Raw genomic sequence first — 13,444 nt, forward strand, 5'->3', positions numbered from 1 at the left:
CACCGCTACTCTACATTTCAAAGTACTCACGACAGAGTTTCCAAATCAGCAAAACTCTGCGTAAAAATTGGACCATACTACACAATGATCCCTCTCTCCTGAAATTATTTCCCAAAGCACCAATGATGGCCTTTAAACGTGGACATAATCTCAAAGATAAACTAGTGAGAGCGGAAAGACCTCCTAAAGACAAACAACTTGTACTGAGTACCATAAAGAAGGGTACCTTTCCCTGCTTGAACTGTACGAACTGTAACAATGTTATAAAAGGTGAAACGATATCTCACCCACAAACTGGGAAGAAATTCAAAATCAGAGACTTTTCCACCTGCCTCTCCGCAGGTGTCATCTACTCATTGAAATGTCCCTGTGGTAAATTATACATAGGACAAACCACAAGACCCGTCAAAGAAAGATGGTCAGAACACAAATCCACCATCAGATGTAAGAATCTCAGATCCCCAGTGGCAAGGCACTTCATCGAATTCCAACATACGATTGCACAAATTAAATTTCAAGTCATAGAAATTGTCAAACGTCCACACAGAGGTGGCAATTACCAATCCCTGTTGTCACAGCGAGAGAAGTACTGGATCCACACACTTGACACTTTGCAACCTAAGGGTCTGAATGATGAATTCTCTTTGAGTTGCTTTCTATAGTGAATTGTGAAACTCACATGTTACATCGCCAACTACTATACACAAGTGTCAGTATCCCGGACCTTAAAAAAAATTTTTTTTCTTTGTCATTACAAGTGTTGTGACTTTGATGTTTTCTTCAAGGGAACTGTATTTTCCTATGTTTGACTTGCCTATATTCACTTAAATGTTTGCACCTGTTCACGAATGACCAATTGAACCATCTCTCCATTCGTTCGAACCTTGTATGAGTAATAGGCTACATCGCAATCTTTTATCCCCTTGCCATTGAATTATACTTGTCTCACTATATAATGAGTAGCCTCATGACTCTACATGATTTGTTTTGGACTATTAAGAGTAAACTGCATGTACCATTTGTGTTATCTATCATGACTGTAACGATTATTGTACTATTCACAAATTTCTGTTCCATTAGAACCAAAATTATAAAATGCGTTGCGATGGTGAACACCAGAATTCTTATGTTTCATTATGGAACATATTAACTCTACTTTTCTTATTTATCCTGATCTCTGGTCAGTCCCTATGAGTACGCTTGCACTATGCGCCATTGCATGATGGCCTCCATATTCCTCACTCACCGGCTTCTATGCCCTTTTCTATGTTTATTATTTAGTTTCCTTTCTACGTCTGACGGCGTGTCCCCAGCACAGCTCGTTACCTAGGTTACGACCGCGCGGAGCCACTGCCTGCCGGTTTCAGTTTCCACTAACAGTGTTCCCCGCACTGTACAGGTAAGCTACCGCTACTTGGGTCCCTTTGCCCGGTTGGGAGACCCCAGGTTTATTTTTCTCCAGTATAACAGAAATGTATATGTCCCCACTTAGGTGCCAGCAGTACGTGTCTCTTTGCAGATGCCCTGCATCGTATAATTGTTTCGAATACTTGTTGACCACACGGATGCCCCTGTTGCCTTGGCTACTCGTCCCGCAACTCGAGTGAGTGCATTCTTTAAAACCAATTCCGGTTTATTTTAAGTATTATTTATTTTATTCAGTAGCGCTCTTTTGGAGTTATTCTTTCTCCGTCCACAGGAGGGGTATGGTTTTTTCTTAAACACGCTCCCCATATTGACTCAGCTTTTTCACTATTCAAGGGTGGTCCTTGCTATTTAGAACCCACTACCGCTTTTGGCTTATCTCGATCTGTCTGACTCTTCATCACGCCATTTTCTAGATCCCACCATGTAGGTGGATCTCACACAATACATCTCCTTTGTTATGTGTTTAGCTATTAGTATAGAGTGTTTCTCTTTGATCTGTTAGTTCACTCTTTTCACCATACTAGATCTCCAGTATTCTGCTCTTCACCATCTCGCTAGCATCCCGAGTTATGTACAGCTTGTCAGTCAGTCCTTGACTGTTATGGAAATAAAATAAAAGATTTTACTTTTTGTCTCCTTGAAATGTTGTCAACAGTTCAATTGGGCCCTTATGAAGAAGAGGTTACCCTCGAAACGCGTCGGCCACTCCACAATTGGACAGCATCACCTCTCCATCATTTATTGCTTCTTCGCAATTTGTTTTAATATGTTAAACGTCACGAATTACTTTGTACAACAGAATGTGCCTTTTGGCAAATTTTGTTTTCCTCTTTGCCAAATAAATTGTTATATGCTCAACTAACAAACTGCTGTTATATATCTATATCCATATATTTGAAGGCCCTATGTGGCATCAGTAAACAGTGTGCAGGGGACGGGAGGGCCCCACTTTTTGGGTCCTCTTCTATTTTCTCCAACACCATTGATGTCTGCAAACCATCTGGGGTTGTCTCTTAACAAGACAATCACAGATGCTGTACTGTGCAGAGGGTGGAAACATACTTGTCTGGCACCGACAATATTGTTTTATTCAAGGTATTGTTGTAGTTCCTTTGCATGCATGGAAGATTGGCCAAGTGAGTGGGGTCAGCTTGGGGTGTTTGCAGTAATGGTGTTTTTCTAGACTGCTTTGCATAGCAGGTATTGTGGCTAATGAAAGAGAATCCTAACAATACGCCCTATTTTTAAGGGGACGTGGGATATCCTCCTGAAAATCACTGCTGGTAATTGATCGTGTTGGGTATCTGCCCCTTTGCTTGACTGGATCGAGAGTTTTACTTCTTCAGTTGATATAGGATGGAAACTGACCAGCAATTGGGCATCTTTCATATTTTCTACACATTTTTTTTACATTTTTTAAAAGACAAAGGATTACAATAATTTGCACCTGTTCTGCATTGGGTTTATGTCCGATAATGTTTCCTTTCTTTTTCCAAGTTTGCATAGAATTTTGTAAACCTCTTGCTGATTAGATTCAACTGTCTGAATTATGTAATTATCACAGGTCTTTTTTGCTGTCATAATAATGTCCTCCTTTTTTTTCATCAAGTTAAGATATTCCTACTTAAGTGCTGGGTAGAAGTAACATTCCCAGTGTCATTCATCAACCATTTGGATGGAAAAGGAAACAACCGCTTACTATGAAGGAAGCAGTGAACAATCCCATGCAGAAGATACTGCTCAGAATGTAAGCATGTGTGCCCATTGCCTGCAACTCTGGGAAGGATCTAGCAGGCAAAGTGCCTTGCTAGATTGCACATGTGTACAGGGTCAAAGGGAGGTAGACAAGCCAGATGCTCTAGGCGCCATGCTGCAGCCGATGGCAGGGGGAGAGCAGAGGCAGTACGTTCTCCATGGTGGCAACCACGTGATCTAGCCTGTGGCACCCTAGCTGGTTGAAAAGGGTCATTGTGTAGAAGACCGAACATCACTGTCACCACCATCCTGCAAGAGAAGAGCATATCTGTCTAACCTCTGGGTTTAGCCCAGAGACTCTGGTTTTTTACGCTCTTCTCTGGGTCTCTGAGGAAAAGCGTTGAGTCTGCGATCTGTATGCATTCCCACCACTCGATACCGGCAAGTAACGCTGTGTCCTTCCGCGCTTCTTAACAGAACATCTGAGAGGAGTAAACATTTTTTGCGCTCATGTTTGCCTTCAAAGCGAGTTAACTGTAATGAAGGGCACACACTACGGCCTCCGCTATGACGAGCACGTTCTATGCCACACGTGGATTAAGAAAAAAGAAGCCATTGTGGCATGTTCAAGAGATTTCATTATCATGTTGATAATGCACTCAGTTTACATACACATTCAAATTGAATCGATATGTTCATGATGGACCCTTTAATATGTTTTGCACATTTAGAATTTATTACAATCCTGGGAGTTTCTTCAACACATAGCACAAACTAAAATATATTGCAAACGTGTGGGCGTGGCCTGTGAACTTGTGGGCGGGGCATTCCGGTGGCGTAGAGCTCCAGGCCTTTCATCTTGGAATGTAGGCAGGCATGCAGAAGAGGTGTGTGTCGTGCTGCAGATACTCTATCAGAGAGGAGAAAAGCTGTTCTTGTTTTGTTCCAGAAGGCCAGACGAATGAGGCTGAGACCATCAGTCCCACCCGATGTCAAACACCGGGGAGACAAAGTAAGAAAAGGAAGTAACCTCTTCTGAATGACAAATGTTGTGGCAATCACTACCGCCAAAACCAGCGTGACCAGCTGATGTACTTCGGCCTGAGAAGCAAGTGGCAGAGAGAGAGAGAGAGAGAGAGAAAGAGAGAGAGAGAGAGAGAGAGAGATTCTAACGGACGTTCCCCAGATCTCGCAGCCAGAGAAGGAAGCGAAGTACGGAACCGGAGATAGTGAGTTTAACAAGGAGCTGCATTCCTAGATTGGAAAAGGGAAGCCCGAGGCAACTTGGAGAAGAGGCAAGAACAGGGAAAGATTGCCTTACTGAAAACTGCCGGAATATTGAGCCCAATTTCACAGAATCACTTGAAAGCACTGCATACTGGTACACTGAATCTCAGTTCTCAGAACGAATTTCAAGAATCATATGGTGAGATAACACTGCAGAATGGAATTTTGAGTACAAGTGAAAAGAAAGACTAATTTTGTGATCAAATACTTTGTACCCGTTACCCAGATAGAACTGCAAAAATCAATGTATGAACATATTGCACAATGGGATAATGAGCACGATATGATATGATAGGTTACTTATAACGCGCTATAATACCCAGAGGTTTGTAAGCACGAACTAGGGGATCGAACCTGCGTTGTTCCGTGTCGTCTTGTTTCCAAGGTGAGGACGCTGCCCCTGTGCTATCCTTCCAAGGCCAGAGTGATAAACTGCAATACACTGGGAAACTGAATAAGAAAGTCAATCATTGCACAACTGCTGCATGCAGGTATAGTGAGTTGAAATTCCCAGAGGGAACTGGTGAAGTCAATTGGGGAAAAACAGTGCGTGCTGCGATAATGATTTGTGATATATCGTGCCTATGTGTATGGATGGTTGATGGAATGTTGGCACGTCAGGGATGGAACACGTGTATGCTGAAGTTCCGGGTGAAGGTTCCAAGATAGTCGGTTGGGGATGTGGGACCCGGTATTGTCTCCTCACAGCTTATTCCATGTAACATGTAATAAAGACACTTAAAGGCATCTGGAAGGAGCGGATTAACTTTCTTACAAGTCCAAACTCCCACAAGGAACAAGTGAAAGCCAAACCTGACAACCTACCCAATGGGCCTCATTACACGGACGGCGGTAAGGGTTAATGGTCACCGTTAATGGCAACGGTGACCGTTAACCCTTACCGCAGTACTACGAGGTCCCTTTGCGGGTTGGTGCTCTAACACCTGCTTTTTGCAGGCGTTAAAAACCAACCCGCTAAGGGACCTCAGAGCTAATTACGGCACCGCAAAATTGCGGTGCCGTAATTAGCGCCTTCCCCATTCCCATAGAGCCCTATGGGGCAGAAATGGGAATGGGGAAGGGCAATGGCGGAAGGGGGATTTACCGCCCCACCGACCTTGGAATGGGGCGGTAAATCCCCTTTCTGCCAAGGAGGTGCCGGTAATTTACTGGCATGGTCCAGGGTGCTAATAGCACCCTGGATCACCGCCTTCCGTGTAATGAGGCCCCATGTAAGACAGTAACGCTCTGTTTTCACCTTATTAAACAGGCCAGTCATTAATTTACCCCCGAACACCACACAAGGTCCCCAATAGCGGTGGCCAGGCGAGAAGTAAAGAGACTTGTACTAGGTTGATTTATAGGGTCTCATTACGAGTTTGGAGGCAGCCATGGTGCTATTAGCACCATGGCTGCCTCCAAACCAGGCTCCATTACCGGGTTCCTTCAATGAGGAATAACCGGGTCATTCCAACATTGGAGTACCTGGTAATTCCTCCTTGAAAGAACCATTCCCCATTTCCCATTTGAGCCCACATAGGGCTCAATGGGAATGGGGACGGAGGTAATAACAGGCACATTACAAATGGCCCGTTATTACCTCCCTCTTCCCCTAGCGGGACCCGGAATGGACGTCTGGTTTTACCAGACGTCTGGTCCGGGTCCCGCAAAGGGAACCTCGTAATCGGCGCTCACATAATGAAGGGTGCTGGTCCCGTACCGGCACCCTTCATTGCGTGAGCACCAGGGTCGGAATGAGGCCCATAGTCTTGGTTGCATACACCTTCAAATCTATCAGCAATGAACTCAGCTATTTCTAGCAGGGCAGCCAGGTGTGTTTCAGGGAACCTCATTGCATCTTCACTGGCACTACTCTGTCACTTCTGTCAGCATGACATGATATGATATGATATGGTATTTGTAACGCGCCTATACACAAGTGTTTCAAGGCGCGAGACCATGTGTCATGTCTGAATGGAAAAAAGGAAATGGCAGTACGGTGGCCTTGGCGGTGTAGTGGATACAAAAGAGGCTGCCACAACAGACCAGTTGGATTGGTGAATGATAATTACCAAGCATTGGTTGCTATGCTCCCTTGAGGGACCAAACACACCGTTCATTTGGAGGGTTTATGTGCTTCCTTGGCCATTCAGCAGGCCACCTGAGCAGGACGTCTTAGCAACATTAGACAATGTGCTGATGCAGCAGGTGTGATCTTGTGGGGAACTGGCCAGCGAGCTAGAGTTGTTTGAGGGTCTTGATTGCAACTGGAAAGCGCATGAGATTGCTTCGCTCTTATGCGGTGAGCAGGCAGTTCCAGGGGCAGAAGCATCTGTCTCCTGCTCTTGAAGCAAAAGAGAGGCATATCCAGGAGGTTAGCATTGGAAGAGTGTCATGCTCACGGTTCGATGTCTATGACTTTACGTTGCAGGTATGGTAGAGAGTGGCCATTCGTGCTTAGTTTTATTAACTTGATTATGGCCTCCACCAGTAGCAAGTCTAAGATTTTCGGATGGGTGCTATTTTACATGTACTGGAATAATCCAGTTCAGTAACTATTTTAAAAACCGGTAGAGACAAATATTATCAAAATGTGTTAAACAAAAACTACATTGCAAGGCAGAATTTACAAATATGCATCACTTTTATTGTTATTTATGAAACCATAATTCTAAAAGCCTGTACTGCTTACATCATGTCCTGCACAGTGAATATAATATTACTTTCGCACCCGGGGAAGGGCCCTTACCAATCAGGTGGCTTTGAACACGGGCGAGGACATGCAGTGTACCATCCACATTTCTCCAGTCACCTGAGGCTCTTTCCTGCCGTCCGCCATCTTGATTGTGGTGAGGTAACAGGGCGCCTCTCCATGTTGCCTCCCCACAACCCACACTCCCCCCAGGCCTCATGTCCACCCACTTCATTCCCTCACTCCTCTTCCTAGTGCCCTACTTGTCTGCAGTACTGGAGCGTTGTGCTGCGGTCCCTCCCGGTGCTCTATACTGCCTGTGGCCGACATAGAAATAGAAAAGGGTCTCAGTTCCTTTTCTGTTTACTATGGGGGAGGGTATCCGGTCTTTTGTTTTGTTTTTCACTGGAGAATGGGCTTGCGCAATGTGTGCAGAGCCTTTGCATCAGTAAAAAAAATAAAATAAAAAAGAAATACAGAAATCTATTTGCACCCCAGATGAACCCCGTGGTGCGAACAGCAATCACGTCCACTTAGCGGGGCATGCAGACCAGCTCTTATCCCTTGCCAAGGCCCTAGCTTTGCTCAGTCCTGCCTTAGCTTGGGCCGGTTTGCCGTTAAAGGCCCTGCATGCCCCACTAAGTCGGAGTGATTGCTACAATATATTTTCGCTTGCGGGAACTCTCCCGGGTTCACTGCTCTGACGACCGTGGGAAAGATGTGCATTCATGTATAGGTACCACAAGGGGGCCTACCATGTGAGATGGAAGCCCTGATAGAGTCCAACGGGCCCCTGGAATGGGGAATACCGTGGCTACTGCCCCATTCGTAATTTGCTGGATTTTCAGCCGAAACCAGTGGTGGTAAGGTAGCAGTGTTTGCCAGATGTATAAATAGAAATGTAGCAATACGGTCCATTCTCTCCTGTTATCTTGTTCTCACTTTCAATGAAACTCGGGAGGACCACCCTCTTTCAGATATATATTATGCCTACTAATATGCACCTCTGACTGAAATTGACATCCCATTGATAGCTGTTTTAGTTTGAATTGGGCAGTCCATACACTTGTATTGTTGTCAATGGGACCCAACGACAACCAGAAGTCATTCTCTGTTAATTGTCAGTAGCCACAAAACACCATTTATCCAACTGAGGAGTGTTCAGTGGTAAAGCAGGATGGTATGAAGTGTGTTTACCTCGCCTCACTCCCTTCCTCTGCTCTGTCCCAGTATGCATTCATTCACTTTCCCATTGACTTCATTTGCATATGCAGAGCGGGAGGAGACTCTGGTGTGTGCTGATCAGAAGAATATATACACAAACACAGACAGCTGCCTCCCAGCCTCCCTTTCACTTCCCATCAGCTAAAATGCAAATACAGATTTACAAGTGCGCTTTCAAAAGGTGACAGGCAGGACAGTTGTCGCCCAGTGAGAGAGCAGAGAAGAAATGCAGTTGTAAACATATACTTAACCTACATAACTTGACAACAACAAAGATTACTGTTAGGCTGTAGTGGAAACAGAGTGATGGCCTCAGTCTGAAATTTGAGTTTGCATTTCAGGAAGATAACCCAAAGAATTATTTAGAAATCGTGAAACTCGAATCCATCCTGGTTCCATTATTGGACTTTGTGGTTCAGCAGATCAGTGTGGACAATTTGATTGCAAGAATCAGAGATCAGAGTTTCATTATTACTCCTTTTTTGTAAAAAAAAAAAGAAAACGAGTTACTACATGTTAACCAAGAGGGACTCACTTTCAAAGATTAGATGTTCCCAAGCAGGGGCGTTGCTAGGGGGGGGGCTAAGGGGGCTATAGCCCCTGATCTTTTGGTTGTAGCCCCTGATAGAATCTCAGAAGCTACAGCCAAAAGACTAGCTAGCCCCCAGTCCCAACAGTTCCAACATCAGCTTAGCCCCGGGTCTTTTCCAGACCTACCAACTCCCCTGTTCCCAAGTCCAGTCCCAAAAACCTCCACTCCATGTTTTCAAGATATCCACTCACACCACGTGTGCATGCAGCGAATCTAAATAGGTGCTATTTACATGTTCAGAAGGTACCCTTAAAATCCAGTCTGGTTGGATCCAGAGCTTCACCCAAAGCTCGGAGGTTGCCCTGCGTTGTGCTAGAGTGGTCATATTTCATTGTAGGACTTAGTTTACTTTGAAGGGCCATTTTCTCAAAATGGCGATTTCACACATGCATTTGTCCAATTGTACGGTCACCAGTTGTCCAGGTCTTTGGGGACAATTCTGTTTATTCGCAAAATGCCCCCTGCCAGATAAGCATCTGCAAAATAATCAAATGTTCTGGTTTTAACAGGCATTGAAGCAAAGATTCTCGGGTAAATGATGAGCACACATCAGGTTCCAGATACAGGGACATTCTAGTCAGTTCTGTTTCAGTTCAATAACCTTTATTTGACATAATGTCATCAGGTATACAATACAAATCAATCATAAGTTACACGGAGATCACAAAGCAAGAGATGAAACATCAAAACGCAGTCAATTACAATACAGCAGGTAGAGCTTCACGCTGAAGGGATCGATCCCTCATTAATTGGATCTTTACTCTATCATCATTTGTAATTGGCGAAACAGTATTATTCGAATTGCGGCCACAAACTAATTGAATACGTTTTCTAAGCGCTTCGCATGGCACGAGCAACTGCATATTGATAATTGCATCAGTTAACTTCATACAGAGGACCATCTCCTTTACCATCCCCGATCCACCATACTATTTCAATCGAGGTAGTAGATGAAGATTGCCTTGATAACAACGATCAAGTCGAAACACGCGTCGGCTGATTTTGTGCTGAAATAAAAGACCAGTGCTGATATATATGGACTACATTCCTATATGAACACTTGTGCTTTAGTTACTCATATATCTAATGTTTAAAGGACAAGCACGGTGAAAATGTCATATCATAATTAGTTTTCTCCATTTGTTAGGTGTTAGTGGGTACGCCTATTACATGACTCTCACAACGCAGCTCAGTCCAGATTCAATATTTTAAGTGGGCATAGCGCAATACCTAGACCCTTTACCCACAATCTCACTTTGTGTCAATTTCAATACAGCATACCATCCATAACTAAATTTACATGATGTAAGAACTATTATATTAAGCCGAGAAAAGATTTCACATATGAATTTATCATGTTTATGTCTGTCAAACACAGTTGATGGCATATAATTCGTTATGCATTGGTATAATACAATCTAATCTAGTCTATACTACAATATCTAAATGTTAGTATATTCTAAAAGTAAAATTATCAAAAAAGACAATGATCACAGGATACTAAAGAGTGATGTCGCCCGCAAGTATCAGTAAATATAGCCTGGTGGCGCAAAGGTAGAGCTTTGCACTGCCAGATTCCTCAACAGGGCTCGCCGCGTTAATACTGGTCCTTGTACGTCTTCTCGTGGGTAGTCTTAATGATTGCCATGGCTTAATGCAGTTGACATTTGTGCAAGCCTCTTCCTGCACCTCCAGCTCTACTCTTTCTCATCTGTTGACACAGACCTACATTTCGCCACTTGCATCCTCTACATTCTCGCGCAATCCTCAGGGTGCGGATATTGTGATACTTTAAGATTGGTAAAAGGGAAATTCTTCAAAGATCTCTGTAAGAAGGACATAGAAAAATGAAAAGTTCCAGAGACTCCTCCACCTCATTACCTGTGGGACATATTGGCATCATCACGAGTTGGGTGGTAGCCCTTAAATGCGGTGGTAACGTGGTTATCACTGCATATCCCACAGCTCAGAGTTGGGGATAAACACGCCGGAAAAATGCCAATTATTGGCGCAATTAGCGTGCAGTAATACCGCCGGTGGTAATTGCGGCAAAAATTCCCAATGGGGAATAACATTTACCGCCCAACCCATGATTCTTCCGTTAATACTGCCGGAGGGGTGGCCAGTAAGGTAAATAAAGTTGGGCGGTACCCCAGTCGGGATACCGCCCAACTCGTGATGAGCCCCAAACTATCTTGCAGCTGTTTCCAAGCTGCTGTGAATCTTGCAACATTCCAAGTGCCCATCTGAAATTTGATATATAAGGAACAGGCAAATGCAGGGTTAATCAAATCATGGTAGATTTCATACCCAAAGTCCCTTTTTTTAACCAATAAGAAGAGCCTACTGATATTCTAGAGCATGACTCCTCTGACTTTTCTTTACACATTATGGAAAAAGATCTCTTTAGTGCGTTCTTTGCTTCCAGATTCATAGACCATGGGTTATGCCAGAAATGTGCCATGTTAGCGTTGTTAACAAGGGTTTTATGTGCTGTAACCAAGAGGCCCGCCCTCCCACTCTAGTCTGCCATTATGTCCAGTAACGTTTCTCTGTTTTAAGAGAGAACAGGGGAAGCCTATAGGTGGATCCAATATAGTACGTACAGGATTTAGGGCAACCTTATCGGACATTTGTGTTGCATCTGTTTCCAAGTGCACTAGGACGTTTGGGCTACTACTGGGGAGTTATATGAGTTTTTTTAAATGAATTTATTTTCGCTAGTTATGAAAATTCTAGTAGAAAATTGAAAATATAATCTTATTGCTGCCAGAAGTTCAGACAGCTCACAAAACATAAAGTGACATACTATGGGATCAATCTGTATGATAAAGAGTGCACGAAATATAATGAAGAGTGGGCTCAATGAGGGCACAGAGGAGAGTGAGAAATGTACCCCCATTGCCCACTGCAGAAAAAGACAGAAAGTCTCCTTGATCAGGCTCAGACCTTTTGAAATAGTTGCAACCAATCTAAAATTATATAGCAGGTAGCTACAGATGCCCCAAATCATGACGAAATGAAGAGCACCCTGATCTACTTATTTTGTGGGGTTAGTGATTTGGTCCATCATATATATATTATGGTTTATCTCAAATGTTCGTCTATTGATATTGATTTTTCAAAGTTGTGCCAGTTTCTGGTTTGGAAAATCTATCAGCATCTGCAGTTGTTACCATGGCAGCCATTACGCCACGTTTTGAAAGTAGCTGGTGTATTATGTTCTGTGACATATATTGGAAACCACTTTGCATGAAAGAGCTCTGCTTGGCTGAGGATGATCTATGGTTCCTACACCCTCCCACACTTTCTTCTCCGCACCAGGCATTCTCATCTCTCCATGGAGGTCTGTCACTCCCTTGCCTGTTCACAGTCCCCTGGGCACTGCTCCTTGTGCTCCCTACTCTTCACTATTGCAAATACACCGTGCCATACTCTACAGTGCATGGCACCAGGTTAAACTGCACTACTGTATTATAGTCACCTATGTCCCCTGTGTTAAATTCTCTAACTACATTTTAGGTACCTATGGTCTGAGTTAAAATGTACAACTGTATTTTGGTCACCTGTGAACTTGCCTTAAGCTGTACTGCTACATTTTGGTCTGCTTTAAACTTGAGGTAAACTGTACTACTGTATTTTATTTGCTTATGGTCTAGGATTCAATTCTACTACCACTTAATTTTATTCTTTGATATGATTGACTTCTTTATTTCAATGTTTAATTCATCTCTACTATGTATATACCATTCTTCTTTTGTATAATTATGTTATTGTTGTCGATTCTTCGTATTGCTTAATCTGTTGAAATGTGCAAAATGTCACTTTTGTTCTATTTCTCTGTGACTAAATGCACAATAAAAAATAGAAAAATAAAAATAAAATTCTACTACTGGATTTTGGTCGACTATCGCCCGAGATAAATTATACAACTGCATGTTGGTCCCCTATGGCCCTGTGATTGATAGTTTGTTACTTTGGATATGTGCACCCCTTGCATGTCAACTCCCTGCTCCATCCTGCATTTTTCCACTTAGCTGCGCTTTCTTCCATCTATTATGCATCCATCACTCCCGTTTCTTCTTCTACACATTCTCGGTTACCTCATTGTCTCCACTTGTGGACCAACTCCCACTCAACCTTTCTCCTCAATCCTCCCCACTTTTCTTGTCTTTCTATCATGCTCCAACCACTCGTCCTACACAGAAAAGACACCCTGTCAAACACTACTCTAATATTATCTACCCCAGTTGCACTCATCCCAGTTGCCCACCCTACCATCTAAAGTTCCCACCGTGCTCACATTTGGGCTCTGAATGCCCACCATGCTCGCATTTGGGCTCTGGAATGTCCACTCTATCTGTGCCAAAATCTCCTTCCTGGCTGACCACTTTAATTCTAAAACCCCCATTGCTTTCTTCTTTGGGCATCAAAGAAACATGAATTACCTTCACTCCACTAGCCACCCCCCCACAAACACTTCAGCTGCCACTGGAGCCTAACATACAGACATCCTCTCCCTCACA

General features: G+C 43.5%; 1 long non-coding RNA gene across 1 annotated transcript; it reads left to right on the forward strand.

Annotated features, from left to right (window-relative positions):
* The first annotated feature begins 1,279 nt into the window (after positions 1-1,279).
* LOC138525834 (uncharacterized) lies at positions 1,280-2,284 on the forward strand. Its single transcript, XR_011283448.1, has 3 exons — positions 1,280-1,399; positions 1,493-1,603; positions 2,084-2,284. It is a non-coding gene; the product is annotated as an uncharacterized lncRNA (long non-coding RNA).
* Positions 2,285-13,444: the final 11,160 nt, after the last annotated feature.

This window comes from Ambystoma mexicanum, chromosome 7p (genome assembly GCF_040938575.1).
Source record: "Ambystoma mexicanum isolate Mex_15411 chromosome 7p, UKY_AmexF1_1, whole genome shotgun sequence".
Taxonomy (NCBI): Eukaryota; Metazoa; Chordata; class Amphibia; order Caudata; family Ambystomatidae; genus Ambystoma; species Ambystoma mexicanum.